Source organism: Capsicum annuum, chromosome 6, assembly GCF_002878395.1.
Source record: "Capsicum annuum cultivar UCD-10X-F1 chromosome 6, UCD10Xv1.1, whole genome shotgun sequence".
NCBI classification, from domain to species: domain Eukaryota; kingdom Viridiplantae; phylum Streptophyta; class Magnoliopsida; order Solanales; family Solanaceae; genus Capsicum; species Capsicum annuum.
In genome coordinates, this window is record NC_061116.1 from 24,497,028 (window position 1) to 24,518,279 (window position 21,252).

Genomic DNA, 21,252 nt, shown 5'->3' on the forward strand with positions numbered 1-21,252 from the left:
GTAGTAGTCTAAAATGGAAATTATTCAGACAATCCTCTATTTCTAACTAGAGAGCCACTGAGAAAAGCCTCAGTTAACTCGAACTGAATAAAAACCAAATGACTAGAACACTTCACTAATATCAACATCTAGTATAATGGGACCTCGATCTATGAGGACTCACCAAGAGTTGGATGTAGGTGGAGATGCTTGAAATCAATCGTGCTGCTATAACTGAGGGCTAGGACCTACATTATAAGACAATGTAGCATATAGACATATATATGGATCAGTACTTTTGGAATGTACTGAGCATGTGGGGGTGAGTTTATAGTTAAAACAACAACTCAATGTTCGTATAAACTTTTCAAGAATGCATGCTCAATGTAAATGGCTCACTTTGACTTGAATAAAACAAAGCCACAAAATCATAAACGTGAGAAATAAAGCATAAAACTAACTTTGTGAGCCATAACACTTAGTTCTAAAACCTTTTCTTTTACTCTTTTCTATTTAGGGAGGTTCTTCTAATTGACATACACCATGTGAGCTATCATAGAGTCCAACATCTTACTCATAGCAGGTAGATCTCATATTGGGGAAAGCTTTCTTGCCCTAGCCATCAAAATAGGACTTAAACTAAGCGATCACTTTTTGTAACTTCACCTATATTAGGAATAAGCTGAAACTATGTTAGCTTATAGTTCTGGGGAATGCGACCTTGGATGCATATCCAATTCGATGCTAAATACTGCTCCCTTACTTATATGCTTATAGTGTAGGAAATCCACCTTAAAATAGCATAAGGGTTTATAATGAAAACCCATTATACATCTTTTTGCTTTAAACAATAATCAAAATAAACAAATGTGGATTCCATCTCTTAGCTTAGGATCAAAAGATCCATCTTTCTTTAAATCTTGATATAAAACCATCAAAGAAACTCAAGACCATAGTCTTCTTGAAAACTCAAACTCATTCTTGGTACGAACTTATCAAATAAAACTTAAGGGCATGATCTTTTTGAAATCTCAGTACTTAAACTTAGGGCTTAAAACCCATGCATTTAAACTCATGTCAATTCATAATAAAACTTCATGGTAAATATGATTCTTGAAATGCTTCAACAATAACAAATCAAGATAGAGACATCTCGTTCATAACATAAACCTTGTAAGTTAAAAACCTAAACATAAGTACTTCTTGATATATTAAAAGCTATAATTTTTATGATAATAACATGCTTCAAGAATGTATAAACTTGGGTACAAACCCTACTTCAAAATAAGTAACTTGAATCTTAAAATCATGTAATTTGGGCACAAGGGTGAAAAAATACTCTTGTTCAACCCCACATACCTTATTAGGCTTAACTTAATGTAGAAACTTGGCTTTGAACTCTTAAATATGTTCTTGAAGTTTGTTTCTTGAAGTTCTAGGATTAAAATCATCGAATTCTTAATTATTTGTAAGAGGATACGAAGGAGTTTTAGATTTCTTAGAATTATGTTAGGGTTTCTTGGAGAGAAAATATATGGAGAAAGGATGTATTATGCTTAAATCATTATTTAGTCCTTGTTTTTATGACTTGGGGTGGTGGTAAATAACCCAATTGCCCTTCTAGAGATTAAAGTTACAACTGAAATGCCGTTTGTGGGCTTGGTGTGACACGATTGCATGCCTATCGCTATTCTTGATGCAAGACGGTGAAATCGCGTTGAGTTGTTGGATTAGATATCCAAATATGACCCAAACCTCATCCAAAAATTCCAAAACTTCCCTAATACATGCTCATTACACCCATGAACATAAATCAACTTAAAAATCACCGTCTTGGAGCCCAGAAGGTAAACTTAAAAATCTTTGAAGGTAAGGAGTCAAAATAAGGCTAAGTTTTCAACACTTGGATAAATTTTTAGGCTTTAGGCCTCTCAGGAAAGCACTAGGAGATGAACTAGACTAAGTCTAACATGGGGTATTACACTGCAACCGATATTCAAACTTTGTTAGGTTTAGCCAGTTAATATAGGAGATTTATGGAGAGCTTGTCAATTATAGCTGCCCTGATGACTAGGTTAACCTCAAAGAAGGTGAAGTTCTTATGGCCTGATACTTGTTAGGGTAGTTTTGAAAAGCTGAAAGGTAATTTGACTTCAGCTCCAGTTTTAACCCTGCCCGAAGAGAATGATAAATTTGTGGTTTATTATGATACATCTCATGTGGGACTTAGTTTTGTGTTGATGCAGTGTGGTAGGGGGTGGCCTATGCTTCTAGGCAGTTGAAAGCTCATTAGAGGAATTATCTGGCTCCTATCGATTACGGACAAACGATGTGGCTTCGGTAAGGGTTTTGTGGAGGAACTACAAGGTTGAATAGGCTACTTAGAAAGTTGAAGAGGACATAAAGTCCAAATATCCATTCTTGTTTTACTCTCTAGATAATTATGCTTAAGGTATGTGTATTTTTGGACATCTTTGTTTTCTAACTTTGTTAATAGAGAGAGTGATTTCCTTATCTTATTTTTCAATCTTTGTTAAAGGTAAGAGTAGAGGTATGTGGAGTCAATTCATGCTAATAAATGCATTGTCCCATCATTAGAGGTATGTGGATTCAATTTATACTAATAAATACTTTGTCCCATTATTCAAGAATGAATGATCTAAGTGTGGGAGAATTGAAACACCTCAGATTTTGGCCCTTGAAAATTCCTTGAGCTTTGAGCTCACTACCCTAGTTATGACTCGTCCTATGAGTCATAGGATGTCCTGACAAGTTGCTAGGATGGTTCATAACCAAACCAATGAGTTTGAGGCTAGATTCTCCTCTGAGTATGAGTGGCTCACAAAGATCCTTAAGGATATGTTACGAGGCATTAGGTATAATCATAGGATGTTTAATGTATACCCCAAATGGGTTTTATGTTGATTATGACTAGGACCTATGAGTCGTAGGGTCCCATTATGAGTGGAGGCAATGATTCATAAGGATAATAGTACAGGGTGACTTAGTGGTACTGCCTTGGTTACGACTTATAGTGATGAGTTGTAATGAGTGGTTACGAGTCGATGGTTTACTCGTAGTCAAAGATGACCCTTTTTCATCTTTTAAGTTAAGGGCATTCTAGATATTTTCCCTCTTACACAACTTGTAACCCACGTCTTATAACCCCTTTAGGGTATTATTAGCCCCCTAAACACATCAAAGTAAATTCTTAATGCTCTTAAATTCCTCAATGTCAATAAAACTTAGGGTTTATAAGAGATTGGTCATTTAGGGCTTTCAAGGGTGATTTCTCTCTATACATCTTACTATTTAAGGCATGTGACTCTTTCCTCATTGTTAGTTTGTTAAAAAGAATATGTATTAAAGTGTTATTCACATAAAATTGTTTTGGTTTTGAAAACAAGGATTGTGGGTTTTGAATGCTTAGTGTTGAACAATGTTTTTCCATGATTTGATTATGATTATTCATTCTTTAAATATGGATTTGAACTTATGGGTGCATGAGTATGGTGGATGAATTAGCGGATTGTGATTTTTCCAAACTTGTTATTATTGAAATGGTTATGACTGCATCCCATAGTGTGAAATTGGTTTTGAGTTATGTGAAAGGTGGGGATTTGTAAATAAACTAGTCTTGAACTATTACATGACATAAGGAGGTATTTAAAACACATTGGTAATAAACAAAGGGAGTGGGTGTTCTTCCACCTTGTATTATTGAACAAAGGGAGTTGTTTTCTCTTAGTTAATGGGAATTGTTTTGGCATATTGTTACCTTGCAAGTGTAGTTGGTATGAAGATACCAAAAATGTATGCCTTAATGTGAAACATGGTTCATGAATGTGATTGTCTGATTAATATTTTAATTGGGCTTTTATAAGAGTTGTATAGCTAAGTAGTAAAAGTGGAGGTCCGGGTGACCGATACTAGAAACCGCATTTGCCAACACGGGGGTCAAGGTGACCAGGGATGTTCAAGTCCCTCTTATTATTATTTCATGATTATGGAGGTTCAAGTCCCCCATAAATATTTACATAATCGGGTGCTTAAGTCACCTTAGTTTATATTGGGAGGTTTGAGTCCCCCGTGTGCATATATATGAGATTATTCTCTTATTCGTGCAACTACATGCACTGGGGCTCGAGCAGGGGGTGCGAGATGGGGCCCATATATCTCATGGGTATTGTTATTTGACGGTTGATCTACACAATTGAGGATAAGGTTTTTAAAGTGCTAAACCTTGTTTCCTACCCGACATGATATGTATACATGTATTTGCATATGGTTATGGTGTATTGGTTGACTTGATTTAAATTGATGGAATTATTTTATCCTTATTCCTAAGTTACATGCTAGAGTTCACCCCGCTATTTGTCTTCGGACGCTGTAGCCCAATGAATGTAGGAATTGGCCATACTTTTACTTCTCCTGCTCAGTGATCCTGGATTGATTGAGAGTCGACTTGAAGTGGTGAGCTTTCATGCTTTAGAAGGCTCTATTTCAGGCTTATGTTTCTTACTTTTGTTATATACTATCAGATACTATTTTTGTCTATATTTGGGTCATGCCCTGACATTTTATTGATATTCAGTTTTGGTTCACTTTTTAGAAGGCTTTGTCTAGATTATTATGGTTATTGAGCGGTGTTGGTCGGTCGTCAGTGACTGGTTATGGATATGTATTGGAACTTTCTTAAACTATTGCATGCTATCTTGTTATAAGTTCAGAATTTATCCGACATGGGTGTAAGGTGGTCTACAGTTTGGGGTGTTGGGGGTGGTCTGCAGTCCTTGTTGGACTTGAGATATCCATCACGACAAAGCCCTAGTTTGGGTCATGTCAGAAACCCAACTTAAAATATTTTTAAGTGTTGGGGTGTCTCCAAGTTTCTATACCCAAAAGGATCAAAATATAACCAAAGACTGTGAACTGTATTTTTACTGAATATGCTACAAACAGTAAAATATGTTGATTTTTGGTTTATAAATTTGAACATTTAAATATTTATGATAATATAGAAATTGAATCAGATAATGCAGTTTTATTTGAACACATTTAGTCCTATTCAACTAGATATGAGTTTTCTAGTGAAGAGTCAAAATGAACTCAAGAAGAACCACAACAAAATGTACTTAATAAAGTATAACACCCCAAAAATCTATCTCAAGATGTCACACGGTGCTTAGGACCACAAGTGATCCTAAGCTAACCCTTCTACTGGTATAACTCATAAGCAATTGAATAAATATGTATAAAATGACTAAGTTTACTATGCGGAAACATAATAATGATAGAATCTGTGAAAATACAATACTGTTATAATTGTACATTATGATAAAATCTAAAAAGAGGGACTAAAATTATATGACTGACTTTAACTGACATCTATGAAGCCTCTACTATACTGACTATAGATAGCTAGGATGCGACCCCAACTACCACTAATCAATACATAGGAGTAAGAAAGTAAAGTACATAAATAACGTCTAAGTAAAGTTCCCAAAGTAGGAGGACTCATTATGTTGGCTGGAATCTATAACTGTTTGAATATAGTATGCGTGCTACAACTCGTACCTACATTATGAGACAATGTAGCACATAGACATATATATGAATCAGTACTTTGAGGATGTACTGAGTATATGGGGGTGAAATGGATAAGTAAAACATCATCTCATTATCATTTATAAAACAATGCATGCTCAATGTAAATGACTCATATAAGCTGGAATATCTGAACTACTGAAATCTGAAATAATAAAAAGTAAATCGTACTTCATAAATCTACTGAGTCATAACATTTAGTTCTAAAAGTTGTATTAATGTTCTATCTGTAAAACATATTGTCTAAGTGTAGAAATGACTCTCTTCTTAAATCTGAAATTTGAAATCTGAAGCTAATATCTTTCTGTAAAGCATAATCTGAGTAAAACTTATGAGCCTTTACACTTAGTTTTCTAAAAACTTTTCATTCATTTCTTTTCTTTTGAAACATAGAGACTTTGGAGAATCTTGGAACTTTGGGACTTAGGGAGTTTCTTATAACCGACATAAACCATGTAAGCTGACATGGAATCCAATGTCTTGCCCATGTTGGGGAGAGCTGTTCCACCCTTGCCATCGAAATAGAACCTTAACTTTAGTGATCACTTTCTTAGCCCACTATGGGCAAATCAGAAACCTACGGTGGCACGTAGTTCTGGGGCATGAGACCTTGGAATCATACCCAATTCGGTGCTAAATACTACTCCAATACTTATTACTTAGAACTTTTAGGAAATCCACCTTAAATTTACACAAGGGTCTATAATGAAACTAAATTATGCTTCTCTTTGCTTTAAATAATAAATAATGTGGATTCCTATCTTATCTTAGGATCGGAAGCTCAATCTTTCTTTAAAATTTGAATGCTTTCTTGTTAAAGTATGCTAATAATATACTCTTCATGAAATATCAAAATTCATACTTGGGTTTAAAGCATATGTACTTAAATGATCACAATTTCATAGTAAAGCTTAATTCGCAATAATTATCTTGGAAACAATTGAAAATATCAATTCACAATAGCGATGTGCAATTCATGATATAAATCCTCAATTCAAAGCATAAATAGGTGGGATAAACATGCAATTCAAGGCTTAAATCACTTATAATTTTATAAACTTAAGATAAGATACTTTGGGTATAAACCCCAATTTGCAAATCATGTAATCTTTAATAAAATTAAAGTTTTTGGGAACAAAAATGAAAGATTTGTCTTTGTTCAAACCCTACATACCTCACTTGATGATCTTAGATGAGAAAGCTTTAATCTTGGATTCTTTTGATGCTCTTGAAGATGAGTTCTTGGATTTCTTGAATTGAAAATTCTTAATCTTGAATTATCTTGGAGAATTGATGAATAAGTTGGACTTGAATTCCTATTTGTGTTCTTGAATATTGTTTATTGAAGAAGATAACTGAAATTGATGTTCTTGAGAATGTTCTTGAATTATTTTCTTGAACTTTTCTTGAAGAAGATTCGATGGAGTTCTTGAGGGGGCTAGGGCTTTTTTTGGAGAGAAAAGGATGAATAATGATGTAAATAATATTTTTGGGTCTTTAATTATCTGTTATGGATGGGTTAGGGTGAAGGAAAGGACACCTTTTCCCTTAAAAACACAAAAACAGAACTTGGGAAATATTTGGGGGCGATGGAGCGTGCGTCGCAGGCATATCGCCTCAGCTTACTGCCTCTTCACGAAAATGACTGTAACTTTTCGCTCGGGTATCAAATTTTGGCAAAATTATTATCGTTGGAAAGATAATTCAATTATATAAAATTTATTGGGTAATTAAATTATCAACAATTTGGTGGGTCTTGAGATGAAAAATTACAAGTATATAAAAAGTTATACACGTTAAAAGTAGACCTTTGTGGAATCGAATGCCAAATTTTGGACTAATCAAATGATTTTAGCTCAGCTTGGCTATAAGTGATTCATATGAACATTTTTAACCTCAAGATCACTTCACACACTAGGATAAAGATCATGAAACTTATATTCACATGAGAATCACTTTGATCATAGCTTATACACATAAGAATGACAGTTCGTAGACTAACCCGAAAATGCGGGGTATTACATAAAGGGAATCCAAGGAGTAGTAAACATAAAAGGATATCTACTTCTTTCAAATATGATTTTGTAATATTTTTTCTTTAAAATAAGACTCAAACATTCAAAGAAGCCATATGTTTTATAGACTCATTCTTTTGGAAAGAGGCTTTCAATAGTGAGATTGATTAAACCTTGAACAACAATACTTGGGAGTTGGTTAATGTTCCTCCAAAAAATAAATCTTTAGATTCAAAATGGGTTTTCAAAGGACAATGAAAGTTGATGAAAATATTGAAAAATACAAGGCAAGACTTGTTAAAAGCTTTAGACAAAAAGAAGATCTTGATTATTTCGACATATATTTGTCAGTAACAAGAATTGCATCCATTTGAATGTTGATTGCATTAACTATGGTATGTGATGTTGAAGTCCATAAAATAGGTGCAAAAAAAACTTTCTTTAATGGGGAATTGAAGAAAAAAATTAACATGAAATAATCCAAGGGTTTTGTGCTTTCTGGTAAATAAAGGAAAGTGTACAACGTTGTTAAGTCACTCACTAGACTAAAACAAGTACCCAAACAATAGAATACAAAGTTTGACTTTACCATATTGACTAATGGATTTAAGATTAATGAGTTTGATAAATGTGTTTGTATTAAAAATACTCCAAATCATAAAGTTATTATTTGTTTGTATACTGATGGCATGTAGATCATTAGTAAGGATATTTCTTACATAAATACTACTAAGCGAATGCTAGCAAGCATATTTGACATGAAAGACGTTGGAGTTGTTGATGTGATCATAGAAATAAAAATTAATAAAACTCCACAAGACTTAGTATTGTCACAATGTCATTACATTGAAAAGGTACTTGACACGCTTAAGCATTTGAATATCAATATTTCAAAGGTACCAATAGATGTGAGTTTTATACTTAAAAAAATGAGGGTGAAAGTGGATAATAATTGAATTATGCAAGTGTTGAAAAGTTTGTTGTATATCATGAATTATGTATGACCAGATATATCATGTGCTATCAGAAAACTGATTGATTCACAGGTAATCCTAATCAATCTCATTGGATTACAGTGAAAAGAGTTTAACTAAAATACACTCAAACAATGCTTTGTATTATAAAAAATATTTAGTAGTAATTGAAGAATATAGTGATGCAAATTAGATCTTTGGGTTAAATGAAGTAAATCCACAAGTGGGTATATATTTACTCTTATAGGAGGAGCAGTATGTTAGAAATCATTAAACCAGACATATATCGCTCGCTTTACAATGAAATTTGGATTTATCACTTTAGATAAGGTCGGTGAAGAAACTGAATGAATCTAAACTTTCTTTGAAGATATTCCTTTTGTCCCAAATCATTGGAATAAGTATGCATACACTATGATATTTAAACTGCAATAGGTAGGGAAGGGGACATAATGCATAGCAAAAAACTCATCACATAAGACCGAGACATAATACCATTGGACAATTACTCTCCAGTAGACTTACCATGAGTGACTATGTGACATTAAAAGATAATATGTCGGATCTACTTGCAAAGGACTAATGATATGAACTCAGAATCGTATCACCTAACTTGAGAAGGAGTTGAGAGATCATCAAAGAGAAAGTGTTTAAGACATATGACAAGTCATCACGGTGGCAAATCTACATAACTAATTGGGGATCCTAAGAATTAGGTTCAAAAATATCAAACAAGTTATCAATGATGGTTCAGCATTATCAAATAACTAAATCTATTTTCATGATGAAGATAATATTCAGGAAACAAGGATAAATCTTAAGGTTTGAATATTTTTAATGGTTTCTAAGTTTGGTAGATATGGACAAATAATTTATTTATAGAATTAAACATTTAAAAACAACTATATGAGTGTGAAGTGAAAGCCACTTCAAGGATAATGACAGTTAAGATCTATTCTCTTAGCTTTCATGAAACCAAATAGTGTTCATGGATAAAACAAATAAAATCGTGAGAATCATAAATGGTAAAAGGATAGTTGTATGAATTAATTGTCTAGGTGTACAATAAGGTTTTATGATTCATAGATATTGCATCAACCAATTGACCGAGTGCATCCTATATAAATTCAATATTGAAAGTTGAAAGGAAAACCTACTTAAACAGATACAATTAATCTTTCTTAAGAATGTCATACTTGTCCATATATTCTTTTATCTTATAGAAATTCTCCATTCATGTGAGGGATTATTGGGATCTAGTTGAAATGTTAATGAAAAATGGAGGAAATAAATGGAGAAAAAATGTGAAATATGCCTTAACTTTATGAAAGACATATTCTCCCATACTGGTGTGAGAACGAAACTTTCTTAGGCTTCAATATAGAAGCATTACTCCATGTTGTTAGTGAGACATGTGAAAGACAGGTCTCACACTATAGTCATTGTCGCTCACCCAGCTCGGCTTCAACTTCAGTTTTGGATTTGTGAAATGATCGATTGGAAGATTATATTTAAAAAAAAATTATTTAAAACTTAATTGTTAATTATTATTTAATTAAAAAATCTTATCTAAAATGTTTCCTTAATTTAAAGATACAAATGAGCATGTGCGAAGGCATATCAAAACTCACATTAAAGGGATACAATTTTTTAATTCACTATTTGACTAACAAAAATGGGATCTGCGTGCGCATTTGGCAATCTGTAGATGCAGATTCCAGTACAGGATCTTCCCATAACATCACTCAAGTTTTTATTTTGAGTGAAAGAGACATGCAACCGCACATTGCCATCTGCGGACGTAGATGGATCCACATATGGACTCGTCAGTGCAATTTTTCTAGAACCATTGCTTCTTTTCTGAAGCAACACCTTTTGTTTATAAATATCTGATTTTTCTCAAATATTAGCACAAAATATTGAAATTAAAATTTCTACTTCTTGCCAGAACTCTAGTGTGATTTGTTATTATTGAATGAATTTGGAATTCAAAGAATTTGAAGTACCAGTATTCAACTAAAGTGAATTATTTTATCCTGGGAGGATATATTCCATAACCTCAGATACTTTAGGGGAATAATTTCTGTAAGGACACACTATGAATTCAGTGAACTTGATTCTTTATTCCGTCTTTATCTTTTTCTTGTTGATATTTCTATCCTACAAATAATAGTTTGAACTTCATTTGTTATTTAGTTGTTTTGAACTTATTATTGAAGTCCTTGTTATTGAATATATTTTATTTCTCAAAGTTAATATTAACTTGCTCACCAAAATTGTTACTGGCCCAAGAAAACTATAACAGGCTTACAATCCAACTAGTTATCTTGAAAATCTACACATGGAGAAGTTACTATTCCTAATAAAGGAGAATTACCTTGTATACCACCAAAACTCATATGAAGGAGAAAGAGGGTGTGACTAGTACTTGTCTTCATCAACAACCCTTTTTTTGTGGTAATTTTAAGGTCAATCATGCTCAAGCCTAAACATTGAAAAGTCCAATGACCTAAGTCTAGGTTCCCTAATTTCACTTTTGAACCTACTCCAAGAAATATTCTTTTGACGTTACAAAATTAAGCGCAAATAAATGTTCATTTTTTAAGAACTATGCTTCCTATGAAGTCAAGAAAGTGGGAAAAAAATAAAGCAGAGTTCTCCAAGCAGGGTAACAAATATAACTAACCGAAAGATGACAAGATGAAGCATCAAATAAAGACAAATGTATGATTACGCATGCTATATCACCTACTGCAAAGGGAAAATGAGAAACTACATTCCCAAATATCTTGAAAAAGATAGCAACTTTAGAATTGAACCACTGAAAGATAATAAATCTAAAAGGAAGATTTAGATGATCTTAAATATGAGAAAAATGATTAGGTCAGTCGAACTTCATGATCCTTCTTACATAAGAAATCATAAACACTAAAGTAAACGATTTAACAACATACTTTTGGATCTCTATGCATACTCCCATTATTTGTACCTCCATTATTGCTATCCGGATGCCCACCTCTACTGCTGCTAACCCAATACCCCGCTGCTACTCGATGCCCAAACCACTCTATATGACTTGTTATTTTACAACAAAGTAGTCTTGAGACTCTACCTATTATTCTTACAAAATACTTAAATCTTTATTTTTTTTATTTAAGTTCATTTATACTTCCTCTAACAGTTTTTAACTTGACACAGTCTTTCACTTTCATAATAAGCTATGTTTCATAACCTGTTTTCAAGAACAAGGTTAGACTACAAGCAATAATTTCTTTCATCCATGTCCGAAATCTATATAAGCAACATCATGATTTAAGGAATCATTGATTGAGAAAATTCATATTATTGTGAGTCGGAGTTATAATCATCTGAAGTAAAAAAATTGCTAAAGAAAGATGAAAAAATCTAGTGGATAATATTACATTGTATCAACTGTGTTGTGTAAATTTTTGGACTATGTTGAACATGTGTTGGGAATGATTTTGTGGTGGTTCTTTTGCTATAGATCTCATATACCCATTGTTGGACAATAAAATTTTAAGATCGAAAAATAAAAAATTTAAGACAAGAAAAATATATTACAACAATCAATTTATTGATTTCAATGTGAGTGTTACAATCTCTATGAATTCTCTGATTCGCCATTTCAAATATAAATTCATGAGCATAAAGCTTGATCTTAAATTTTAACTTAATTTGTTGATTTGATGGGCTTGATTTTGACTTGTGCTTTAATTCAAGGGCTTTTGAGCTTGTTCTTGAATTTTGCGATCTTGATCTTGGATCTTGATGAACTGGATTTGAATGTTTGAGCTTTGTAGAGAAATTGTGGTGTTTGATTCGCGAGCTTTTTCTTGCTTCTTGTTAGAGTTGTTGGTCCTCTTTTCTGAATTATGAGATCCTTATTTTAGTTGTAGAACGAAAAGAGTCATGATGAAGATGGACTTCCTCTGACCAATAAAATTCAAGTGACGTGATGCCTTTTATGGTTTTTTTTATTACACTAGACCTGCTGCATCATTTTGACATATGACATGGTTCTATTGTCTCTTTCACTTGATTTGGAATCCCACATCATTTGACTTGTGGCGCTCCTTTAGGCCACTATAATATGACAATATCCAGGGCTTAGTAAAGTGGGCTCATCATTTATAGTCCAAATTAATTGACTAGCCCAATAAATATTGCACTTTATTTAAATCCATACTTATTTGGACTTAAATAATGAATTCAATTATATTAATCTGCAATATTTATTTGATACTAATATATATTTTGAATTGAATATAATCCAAATTTCGTATGAATTTTGATTTAATAAAATTTCGTTGCCCACAAAATGCCCCCACTTCAAGATTTATCGAGATATTTAATCTTTTGATACTAAACTTGAAGTATTAATCTAATATTACTATTTGGTAAAATGAAAATAATCCCTAAAGATAAGTATATTTTAGCTTCCAGAAAGTTAAGTAGGAATTTTCCTTGAAAGCTATTGGACGTGGGCCCAATCAATACATTCATGCCCCCTGTAATTCCTTTAATTTGGATCATTCCTAGTCAACGTTAGAATTTAATACTTCTCCCTCCATAAAACATTATGCTGACATCCAAAAATAATAAATGCACATCATACTTGGAACCAAATTTCCCACCGCCTCAATTGTTCTATATAAAATGGAGACCCTTCTCAGATTATGAACATCAATTCGCCTTATTAGTACGCTGACCCAACATTATTGTTCACAGGTAATTTAATCTTCCTTCTATTTCTTTCTTTCTCTTTTTTTGTTGTCTTTTTCTCTCTCTCTATTTCTTATAGGTTGAAACAAATAACCATGTGCAATACTTCGTTTAAGGTGCGAAAGTTTAACTTTGCCTCCATCACCTTAAGATCGAACAATTTTTCTTGAAGATGATGGATATCGGCTTAAGGTATGAGAGTTTAACTTCACCTCCATCACCTTAAGTCTGAACAATTTTTCTTGAAGATAGTGGACATTGGCTTAAGGTGCGAGATTTTAATTTCGCCTCCATTATCTTCAGTTCGAACAATTTTGCTTGAAGACGGTTGACATCGGCTTAAGGTGCGAGAGTTTAACTTCGCCTCCATCACCTTAAGTATGGATAATTTTGCTTGAAGACGATGGAAATTAGCTTAAGGTATGAGAGTTTAACTTCGCCTCTTTGACCTTAAGTCCAAACAATTATTCTTAAAGATGATGGGTATCAACTTAAGGTACGAAAGTTTAACTTCGCTTTCGTCACCTTAAGTCCGAACAATTTTTCTAGAAGATGGTGGTCATCGGCTTAAGGTGCGAGATGTTAACTTCACCTCCATCACCTTAAGATTCAGTCAAGGTTTCTTAAAGATGCAATGTTTTTTTTAAGTATGATCCCTTTCACCGATGCATTTATGCAATGGTCTTCTCTAAGTATGGGCCCTTTCACTGATGGATTTATTCGATGGTCTTCTCTAAGTATGGGCCCTTTACAATGGTCAGCTTAAGGTGTGAGAGTTTAACTTTGCCTTTGATACCTTAAGACTTAACGAGTTTGGGTTCAAGTATACATGACTATATTTACCAAAGCCAAAACATGGAGGACCTTTTTATTCTTTGGCCTTTTTGCAGGTATTTTTTGAATCTTGACTTTATGTTTGACCAAAATTCTTTTGTATATGCAACTTGCAGAGATGGTTCACTTTAGACACTACACATCATCATCCTCTAAAGGCAAGCATCTCCTAATTGAGGCCGATGATGGTATGATTTTAACTAGGCTATTGACTGAAACTCCAATAGTAGGAAGGTATGCAAATCTGTGTCCACCCTTGTAAAATTCTATCCATATGTTAGATTGGACTTTAAAATATGACATTGGTGTTAATCGATCGGTTAAAGTATGACTTCTTTGGACTCCCAACCAACGTCAATTGAATAATGCAAGCACCCGTCCTTGCTTAGGACGTCGGGTACTCAAAGGAGAAGTATATTAGGGTGGCACTATAGAGATAACTAGTAAATATCATCACACTCAAGGATATTGGTAATGGTATGATGACATATTAGATGGAAATGCTCAAACCTTGAAGGCATAAAAAATATATGATGCTGATTTTTCTTTACTTTTTACCTATAATTGAAAATCGAACATATTACAGACATTCTTTGAGGCTTGGTGTCCAAATACCAACACATTACTTACTGCAGTTGGAGAGCTATCCGTATCCCTTTAGGATATACAAAATTAGAGGTCTGCCTATCGGAGGCGTTCCTTATAAAGAAGCAGTGCCCAAACCAAAGGAGCTTACAGGTATTGATAAAAAGAGTGAGAGAGTTATCCCTCGTTCTTGTGAATTATTGTTTGTAGCTTTCCAACATCTTCAAGAAGGAGAGGCTTCTAATCCCAGAGTTACTCTAAGCAAATGGATAAAATTTTGGTGTAAAAGGGTATTAAGATATAAGTTAGCTCCACCGAGGAAGGAGAAAAAATCTGCTCGTTTGAAGTCAACCCATAATCTAACTGGGACTATTCTGAAAGAAACAAAGTGGTAAAGTGCAAATGATGCCACATTTTCTAAACTTGGAGTGAAGTATGAACATAGGACCGATATATATTTGGCAGCTTTCCTATCATGTTTGTTGTGCTTTTTTGTATTTCCCTCTAAGGATGGATATTTCATTCGTCCGAGAACTTTTAGAATTGCAACTGTAATGGCAGATACGCAAATTTTCAGTCTTGCAGTTCCAGTCCTACCGATCATTTATAATGGTCTAAACAAAATCTATAAATCTTTGTAGCTTGAGCAGCTCAGAGTATCCTTTCCTATCTATTATGTATATGGTTGGCTTGCTTACTATTTTAAGACACATTTTTCACTTTCTAATGGACCATTTATTCCATTGATGATGTTATATTCAGAAAAGGTGGGGCAAGGTACTTTGATAGAGATCTTGCCATAAAGCGCATCCATCAAGGAGACAGTGTTATTTGGGTTTGTCCTATGCCAAGAAAGTCCACTCCTTGTCATTTTGGGGATGAAGATAAGGATTAAGAGTCAGAGATAAGCTACTTCATGAGCCTCCATTTTAACTTCCTCCCTTTCAGATATAGAGGTTCATTCATACTTGAGCCATACAGTCTACATTGGTTTAGCTTTCAGTTTTGGTTTTATCAAGGCCTTCATAGAATCTTGAAAGATGATATTCGCAGTGCTTCACCCGATGAAGGCCTTAAATTTCATTGGATTTATGTATTGGATGGTTCTATGTTGAAATAAAATTTTCCTAAATCCACATCCAATGTGCGAAGATATTCATCCACGTCGTATAAATCTTGGTGGGACAAAATTTATGGAAACTTTCATGAAGTTAACTTGTAATCTTTGGTGAACACCATAGGTCCTATTGTCAAAACTCCTCAAGAATATGGTGAGAAGGTCCTAATTGTGGTTAAGCCTCCTATTTTAAAATCTAAGGTAGTCATTCCATACAAAGTCAAGGGACCTTCACATGCAGAAACTCAGAGCGATAGTAGTCATGGTGATCATTGTTGGAAGAAGGTAAAGCCATCCTTGGCAAAGCAACGTGATTCTAACTCCCATGTGTAGATTCTTGCTAGTTTATCTAAGACTCCGCCAGCCATCGAGAAGGTAATGACTTAACTCTCTACTATTTCATAGTATATGAATCGCCTTTATATACCCCTCATATGATGTTTTTCTTTGTCTGTGGAGCCAGACAATGTCCAAGTTTTGGAAGATCCTCACCAAAGTAAGCCACAAGATAGCAGCGAGTTTGTAGTAGGTCCAGACTCAAGAAAGTTTCTTTTGTCATCCAAAGAGGTCACTTCTAACCCTTGCGGTAAAGTCAAAGCAAATGTAAAGTCAAACTTTTCCCGACAGCTAGCGGTAGCCATGTTTATTTTTTATGGCAAGAAGGTTATTCCAGAGCTTAAAAAGAATTTATCATGAAGGCTTGGATTAGTATCCGTACCAAACTTGCAGGCCTTACTCCAAATCATGTTTTTTTTTTAATCTAAGATAACGTCAAAGTCATACTCAATGACATGAGTAGAATGGGGAAAGATATTCCCCATGCAGAATTTATTGGGGTCTTTCTTTGGGCTTTCAACTTCCTATGACCAAGTACAATCCACCCTTATTGATAAAACCATAATAATTAAAGATTCAAAGACATATTTGAAAGCCAAAGAGCATCTTGAGCTTGTATTATGGGACATGAATGAGAAATCTGAAGAAGTTTCTGCTGCCTGCAAATCTCTTAAGAAGGCGAGAAAGAAGGTGAAAAATTTTAAACCTCTTCGAGATACTACCAAACAAGAAGCTGTAGAGATGAAATCCAAAGTTTCAACTATTGAAGATGAGTTTTACAAGTGTTATGATATCTCTCTTGCAACAGTAAATGCTTCAAATGTCGTGGAGAAGTGGAAGCAAGTCTTAGAGACTGCTTTAAAAGATTTAGTCAATTATAAGCTATACTTAGATTAGCCTTAGGAGATGTCTTCCTTCGAACCTTCTTGTTGCTTTCTTTTACCCTTTTATTCAGTAGCTGGATCTATTAATTGTAATAAAAAACCTCTTTTTATATTTTATATTTCTTTTAATATTCCTTTTGAATTTCAACTCCAAGAATCGCTTGCTTATGTTGATGTGCTAATGTTGTAGTATTAAACTCTAGCTTTCTCTTTGAACTTGTCGACTATTGGCTTCATGTCTTTGTCTCACAACTAAGGTATACTTAAAAATTCAGTTTGGAAGACTTAGGAATTAAATATTTTGACTTCCAAACTCGATAATTTCAAGCTTGGCAGATCTACGCCCCAAATGTAGGCTTTGGATATTCCAAATCCTATTAAAGAGCTTTCTTTTCTTTTAACGGGTTGCCCCCATTGAGCCACAAGTATTTGGCATGAGTTCAAAACTTAATTGAGATGTATGCATGCTTAACTTTCATATGGTGGATCAAGAGGGGACATGTACTTTTGGACACTTATGTAACTGAACTCAGAATGAAATTCCAAGCGCCTTTGTACCTTAGTAAAGAGGATTAAGTCACGACGTAGTACTGGGTGAGTGTTTTTTTTGTCCTAACTTTTGCCTAGGCCACCTATTTCAAGGTTTTCAACCTAGCGGACTTATTTATTATATTTTATTTTTGTGAGCCATACACATTTTATACTCTGTGGGCCAGGAGTGGACATGCAGTTTATACTCGTACCTTAAGGAGTGTCATCTTCCTTCAAGTAAAGTACTTCTTCAAGAACTTGGTGTTGATAGAGATGATTTTCACTCTATCACCATCAATAAGCTTGTAAGTTCCATTTGAATATGCCTTTTGTACAACATATGGTCCATCTCACTTTTGGGTGAATTTTCCGCCAGATTTATGAGAAATAATAATGGGCCTTCTTACTGCAAGGACTTGGTCTCCAACTTGAAAGCACCTCAAGCAGACTTTTTGTTGAAAGAACGAGATAGATGGGCTTGATAACATTCAAGATTTTGCTAAGCCTCCAACTCTTTTCATCAATAGCTTCTAATCCACAAGACGCAACTTAGCATTTTCTTCGTCGGTGAGCCCTTATTGAATAGCTAGTCTCAAAGAAGGTGTTTAACGCTCAAGTGGCAGGATTGTTTCAACTCCAAAAGCAAGCGAATATGGGGTTTCTTGCATCGACATGTGGTAATTCATTCTATATGCCCATAGAACTTATTCCATTCGTTCATGCTAACCTCGTTTGGACTTGGAAATGAATTTTTTCAACAGATTGCATAAAGTCATATTAAATGCTTTGTCTAGACCATTGGCGGCAACATGGTATATAGAAAACTTGCGCTGCTTAAAACCAAAGAGATCACAAATCTTATTCACCAGCTTGTTATCAAATGGCTTACCATTGTCAGTTATTATGTACTAAGGAATTCCAAAGCGATAGATGATATTTACTCGGATGAAGTTTGTAGCATTTTCTTTCTTTACTTCCTTGAGAGCAACAACTTCGGCCCACTTTGAGAAGTATTCTGTTGCAGCCAAGATATATAAGTGTCCACTAAAAGCTTTTGGTAGTGGCCCAACAATATTCATTACCCAAGTATTGAATGGCCAAGATTCTATAGTTGGGTGTAATAATTCAGGAGTTTGATGTATAAAATTTGCATAGAATTAGAAAGATTTGCATCTTCTAGCATAACAATCTTTCACCATTATTGGCCAATAGTATCCTATCTTTTTAATGTGAAAATGGAGCCTCGATCCAGACTGATGCAATCCAGAAACTCTCGAGTACGCTTCTTGCAGAGCTTGACTTGCTTCTTCCTCTCCTATACATCGAAAGAGTACTTCTTCAAAAAATCTTTTGTATAGTGTGTCTTTATAGTAAAGAAAGCGAGGTGCACGACGACGGACATCAGTCCTTCTTCTTAGATCTTCTGGAAGTATCCCTTAACACAAATAGTCAATGATAGGTTATCACAAATATTCCTTTGCACCTTCAGACAAAGGAACGAGGTATTCAACCTTATTTTCTGCATCCCCATCCTCATTTGATGGCGGTACTACCTATTCTTAGTGGATAGTAACTTGCATCTGATTTGGAAGAGTTAGGGCTGAGGTTAAATCAGCTAGGGCATCAACTTATTTTATTTCCTTGGTACATGCTAAGGGTTACTTCTCCAAGCCACCCCATTAAATTCTATACATAATCATGATATGGTCGTAGCTCAGGCTTTCTGACTTCATAGCTTCCTAAAATCTATTTGATCACTAATTAGGAATCACCAAAGACTTGTAATTGCAGTTGTTTTATGTCAACTGGCATCTCTAGTCCAATTATTAATGCTTGATATTCAATAATATTATTGGAGCAACTGTTTGTTAGGATAAATGAGTATGGGATGGCCTCTCCTTATGGAGTAACGAACACCATACTAGCACCAGCTCCAGCTCATTATGCAAAACTATCAAAGTACATCTTCCACAGGGGTCTGGCTTTAATAATTAATGCATCTTCATTAGGGAGTTCATCGCTCAGTTCCTAGTCATCAGGTATCGACTGGTCTACCAAGAAGTTTGCCAATGTTTTTCTTTTTATAGCTTTTTAAGAAACATACACAATCACTACCTATTGGAATTCAAGATACCATCTTGCAAGTCGATCACTAAGGACTGTTTTCGACATTACAAACTTGACAGGATTTGTGAATGATGTGAGCTTGAAAGTAGTGCTTCATATTTTGAATTCAGAAGGACAACGCCAAACATAATTTTTTGATTGGAGAATAATTCAGCTCATTTGTTGTTATCATTCTTCTTTGATCGTAAAGGGAGTTTTTCTTGCCTTCACTATTTTCTTGTGCTAGTGGTGCTCCAACTGATATTTCTTGTGTCGCAATATACAAAATCAACGATTTTCCAGGTATAGGTACCACAAGAATTGGAGGCTTCATTAAGTATAATTTGATACTTTTGAAGGCCTTATACAAGCTTGGTCCCATTCAAAGGGAGTTTCCTTCTTCATGAGAGGGCTAAATAGTTGACATTTTACGGCCAAGTTTGATATGAAACTTGTTAAATATGTTAGACTTTCTTGAAGGTTTTTTAACTTATGAATGTTTTGAGGCTCGGACATATTCAAAATCGCATCAACCTTGCCCTGATCAATTTCAATTCCTCGGTGTCGTACAATGAAGCCAAGGAACTTTCCAGAAGTAACTCCAAAGGCACATTTTAATGGATTCATCCTAAGTTGATATCTTCGAAGCAATTCGAATACCATTCTTAGGTCTTTTAAGTGGTCGTCCCTCTTTCTTGACTTTACCACTAAGTCATCCACATAACACTCAACATTTTTATATAGTCCATCAAAGATGTTTTGCATAGCCCTTTGATAAGTGGGACCAATATTTTTCAAATCAAAAGGCATTAGCTTGTAGCAATAAATACCTTTGGGCATACAAAATATAGTGAGATATTCTTTTTTTGGTGCCATATGAATTTGACTATAGCTGAATGAACCATCTATAAAGGACATTGCTCTATAACCAGTGATAACATCAATCATTAATTATGGTATGGTATTGTAAAATCATATTTAGGACAAGCGTTATTGAGATCCCTAAAAACTCGAATTTATCCATTCTTCCTTTGTACCAAAACAATACTTAAAATCATGTGGGGTATTTAACTTCTCGAATAAAACCATCTTCGATGAGTTTATTAACCTCATTTTTTATTAATGGAACCAATGTTGGCCTAAAGTTCCTTTAGTCTTACTTAGTAGGATGACCACTATTTTTCACCCTCAACTGATGGACTGCTACTTTTGGATCTAAGCCAGGAATTTCCTTATAACTCCAAGCGAATACATCCATATATTCTTTGAGTATATCCATATAATCAATTTCCTCTTCCAGTTCTAGAAATGCACTCAGGTAAGTTGGTTTTGGGTCTTCATTGGTTCCAAGATTAACTTCCTTTTAAGGATTTTTTGTGGCTTTCACTCCTTCTTTAAGTTGTGATGGGGTATCTTCAGCATATTTTTTCTCTTGTGGATCATCATTGTTGATGGATATGTGGTAACACCAGAAAGTATCTTTCATCTCTTTATCAACCTTCATTTGAGATGAGATATCATTCTCATTTTGGGTTGTAACA

General features: G+C 34.2%; 1 long non-coding RNA gene across 1 annotated transcript; it reads left to right on the forward strand.

Annotated features, from left to right (window-relative positions):
- Nucleotides 1-13,205: 13,205 nt before the first annotated feature.
- LOC124899678 lies at nucleotides 13,206-17,184 on the forward strand. Its single transcript, XR_007056979.1, has 2 exons — nucleotides 13,206-16,229; nucleotides 16,318-17,184. It is a non-coding gene; the product is annotated as an uncharacterized LOC124899678 (long non-coding RNA).
- The last annotated feature ends 4,068 nt before the right edge of the window (nucleotides 17,185-21,252 follow it).